At 37.1% G+C, this 4,660-nt stretch overlaps 1 long non-coding RNA gene across 1 annotated transcript; it reads left to right on the forward strand.

Moving 5' to 3' along the window:
• The first annotated feature begins 204 nt into the window (after positions 1-204).
• Positions 205-4,381, forward strand: LOC115505836. Its single transcript, XR_003966154.1, has 3 exons — positions 205-336; positions 2,625-2,630; positions 4,368-4,381. It is a non-coding gene; the product is annotated as an uncharacterized LOC115505836 (long non-coding RNA).
• The last annotated feature ends 279 nt before the right edge of the window (positions 4,382-4,660 follow it).

Genomic DNA, 4,660 nt, shown 5'->3' on the forward strand with positions numbered 1-4,660 from the left:
TTGTTGATTTGGTGTATGTTGCAAAATGATTATTAACACCATAAATTTAGCTAACACCTCCATTGTGTCACATATATTTTTTTGGTGTTCAGAACATTTAAGATCTACTCTCTTAGCAACTTTCAAGTATGTAATACAGTATTATTAACTATTACTAACCACCATGTTGCCCATTAGATTCCCCAGACTTATTCTAGGTATATCTCCAAAGGAAGTGAAAACAGGATCTTAAAGAGATCTCTGCACTTCCATGTTTATTGCAGCATTATTCACAATAGGCAAGATATTGAAACAACCAAAGTGTTCATCAGTGGATTAATGAATAAAGAAGATATGGTATATATGCACACACACACACACACACACACACACGGGAATGTTACTTAGACATGAGAAAGAAGGAAATCTCTCCTGTTTCTTATGAGCAAATATTTGAGTCATTAGAGTTTGTAACCTGTAGGGGGAAATTTGGAAAAACAGTATGATTTTTTCCCCTTTATTTTGGACTGTGAGCAATGCACCTTTCCCCCACTCTCCTATCACTGTAGCTATTAAGTCTCCTTTAATATACAGAGACTTATTCAATAAAAATTTCTTAGTCAATTGCAATAAACATGGAATATTAATAGCCTCAAACCCAATTGTACCTGAGTGCTGAGTGTTGTCTCTGCCACATGTCCAGTATCATTATGTATTGCTCTGAGTACCTATATTCCACAGTTTTTTTCTTAGTTATTAGTTATGCTTAGCTTAACAGTTCTTTGCTAGGATAAAAATTTTATCATCAACCCAGTCCTTTGAGGGTGGTACATTTTGAGAAAATGCCTAGCTAAGTCCATTTACTATCCTTAAGGGCTATCTGTCTGTCTACACTAAATAGTAAAATATTTTCGCCATTGACTTTGTGTCAATTCCACAACCTAGAGCAAAGTTTGAAAGCTTGTAGATTTTGGGAAAAATTTGGTATCCAGTTGCATTTTGTTTGACCCAAACTGTGTTTAGAAATAACTGCATATTAGGGGCACCCGGTTCTGGATTTTGGCTCAAGTCATGATCTCATAGTTTGTGGGTTCAAGCCCTGCCCCACATCTGGCTCCACACTGGAGGCTGCTTGAGATTCTCTCTCTCTTTCTCCCTCTCTCTGCCCCTCCTGTGTGCATGTGCGCTCTCCCTCTCTCAAAATAAATTTCTAAAAATTGGTATTTTAACCAAGAAATATATCAGGCATATGAAAATAAATCAGTCCTAGGTCCTAAAGATTTTCTGCCATGTTTTTTTGTTTGTTTCTAAGTATAGTCTTACTTTTTATTTTTAAATCTTTGATCCATTTTGAATTAATTTTTGTATAAAATATGACTTTTAGTTTGTTAATTTTTTTGTCTACCATTATCTAACTTCCATCTCCATTTTTTGAAAAGGCCATAATTCCTTCCTTGAATTGCTTTTGCAGCTTTGTGAAAAATCAACTGGGGATATTTGTGTGAGTCTATATCTGGGTTCTCTATTATGTCCTGGTGATCTGTGTGACTCTCCTTCACTGCCTTGAGTAGTGAGGCTCTATAGTTGGTCTTAGTATTAGTCATAGTAATTTCTCTCACTTTATTTTCATTTTTAAGGGGCTTTTCTCTATTCTAGGACTTGTACCTTTCAATATAAATTTTAGAATAAGCCTGTCTATATCTACAAAATCTGGGATTTTGATAGGAATTGTATAGGAATTGTATCAAATTCCGTGTGATGAAAATTGACATCTTTGCTATTTTGAATTGTCAGATTTACACACACGATACATCGGTTTATTTAGGTCTTATTTGATTTCTTTCATTAGGATATTACAATATTCAACATAAAGATCCTGTATGTTTTTTAATAGGTTTATAGTTAAGTATTTAACCTGAAGTGATTATAAACAGCAGATTGTATTTTTCAATTACTGCATCTTCGTTGCTAATAAACACTTTCTTTTTTTATTTTTTTTTATATTTTTTAATGTTTTTTTATGTATTTTTGAGACACAGAGAGAGAGAGTGCAAGTGGTGGAGGCTCAGAGGGAGAGAGAGAGGGAACACAGAATCTGAAGAAGGCTCCAGGCTCTGAGTTGTCAGCACAGGTCCGGACGCAGGGCTCAAACCCACAGACTGTGAGATCATGACCTGAGCTGAAGTCACACACTTGACCAACTGAGACACTCAGGTGCCACTAAAATATCAACTTTTGATATAACCCCAATACCACCTTTAAACAAAAATGCTATGCTGCATGAGACAAAATAGCCATATTGAAAGGAAAAGCATTTTGATACACATCTACAAGTTAAATTACTCATATTAAATAATTGATCAATATGCATTTATAAATGTCTTGTTTGTGCCACTGAAGAAAAGTCGTATACTTTGCATCAGGTGAATGGACTATATCAAAGCCCGGAAAATCTCCAGTAGGTTAGATGAAGATGGATGGGTATCTAAGGTTAGAAACTAACAAAAAAGCCACTGGGAGATGCACCGTGAAGCCATCAGGAAAGAAGATTAAGACCTGGTCATGTGAAAGGCTGCTGGTATACTTCTACTTATATTATTCACGCACAGTTTGGAACTTATGTTGTCTTTTGCACTTGATAAAAGGTTAAAGTCTTCATTCAGCAAATACCAGAAGCTTCTAGATGAAAAAAAAAAAAGAATCTTTTTAATGTAATGTAAAAAGTATATTCTCCAAGAAGCCATTGGTGCATTCTGCAAGTGCCTGCAGAGTAATATTGTTTTGGCTGTTGCTGCAGGATTCTTTACCTCAATACCCAGGGTTCGTTGTCTCTCCACTTTAAAATGAAGAGGTGGACACAGAGTAAGATGAGCAAAAAGCAAGAGTTTTATTAGAAAGAAAGGATAGTAAGGGACGCCTGGGCAGCTAGGCCGGTTAAGCGTCCGTATTCGGGTCAGGTCATGATCTCGCGGTTTGTGAGTTTGAGCCCCGAGTCAGGCTCTGCGCTGACGGCACAGAGCCAGAAGGCTGCTTCCGATTCTGTGTGTGTGTGTCTCTCTCTCTCTGCCTACCCCCCCCCCCCCCCCCCCCCCGCTCCCAGGCTCACGGTCTGTCTCTCTCTGTCTCAAAGATAAATAAAATTAAAAAAAGAAAAAAAAAAGTAAGGATAGTGTGAAAAGCTGCCATTACAGAGAGCAACTATAGGCAGGGGACTTTACTTTCTAGGGTTTTGGTTTGTTCCTTCTCTTCCCCTTTTGTTCTGTTTCGCGTTTTTGTTTTGTTTTGTTTTGCCTTTGTTTTTTTTTTTTTTTTTTCCCCTCCATTGGCCTGATAACTGTAGGTGCTGAGTTGTTTATTCCTGATTGGCTTGACTCCGTCATGAGGGGTCAGACTATGATCATACTGTCCCTCCTATATAACACAAGGTTTATGGTTTACTTATTTTAGTTAGGTATTTTGTTTATCAACTTCCAGAGGAAAACAAGAGCAGGCAACAGGTGGTGTTTGTTACATTCTTAGGAAAAGCTCTACCTTTGTCAGCATTGTTTTAAAATGCACAGTTTTTGCTCCCAGGGAGCTTCAAGCTCTAGCCTCTCCCTTTCTGCCTATGGAACCGTCTTTCTGTATCATACTATGACTTTTTTGATTCTGTGAATTTATTATTTAGCCTTATTTGTAACCTTCTTTTATTATCAATTTGTAGGTAATGCAAATATTATTGACGTTAACCTTCACAAGCCTCAGAAATTAAAGTTCTCTAATATTAGCGTCACATATATTCATATACCACCTTTTATTTGCAGGGCAATATGCCTAGTACAAATGCTTTTATAAAATGTTTAATTATCTGGCTAAAGTGATTTCTATACAGGTAGGCACCAAAGTTTTGAAGGTTTAAATGATAGCCTAGGATTAGAAGGCTAAAAATTCTTAGCTACTATAAGAATTATGTTTAAATATTTTGCATGTGAAAGGCTTGTTGGTCATAGATAGGGTTACTATATTTTGCCTAAATTGAGACACTGTATTTCAGAGACAAATTCTGAACCATATGGGCTACAGCAATAGATGTAAATTAAGACTATTTTGTGCAAACTGGAAAATATATTTATTCTATTGGATATATATTTTTTCGTGTTTATTTATTTATTTTGAGAGAGAGAGTGTGTGTATGCATGTGCACGAGTTGGGGAGGGGCAAAAAGAGAGAATCCCAAGAAGGTCCCTCTCTGTCAGGGCAGCACACGCAGCCACCCACTGAGGGGCTCTATCTCACGACTGTGAGATCATGGCCTCAGCTGAAATCAAGAGTCAGAGGCTTAACCAATTGAGCTACCCAGGCATCTCTCTATAGGAGATACTTAAAAGCATTAAAACCTTGACAAATAGGGGTGCCTGGGTGGCTCAGTTGATTTAAGTGTCCGACTTCGGCTCAGGTCATGATCTCATGGTCAAGCCCCGTGTCGGGCTCTGTGCTGACAGCTCAGAGCCTGGAGCCTGCTTCAGATTCTGTGGCTCCCTCTCTCTGACCCTCCCCCATTCATGCTCTGTCTCTCTCTGTCTCAAAAATAAATAAATATTAAAAAAATTTTGAATAAATAAAACCTTGACAAATAGCTAAGATTTTTTAAATAAAAAAAAATCTTTAGCAAAACTTCTATATTTTTTCATATGGTAACTGT

The sequence above is a fragment of the Lynx canadensis genome, chromosome F2 (genome assembly GCF_007474595.2).
Source record: "Lynx canadensis isolate LIC74 chromosome F2, mLynCan4.pri.v2, whole genome shotgun sequence".
Classification (NCBI taxonomy): domain Eukaryota; kingdom Metazoa; phylum Chordata; class Mammalia; order Carnivora; family Felidae; genus Lynx; species Lynx canadensis.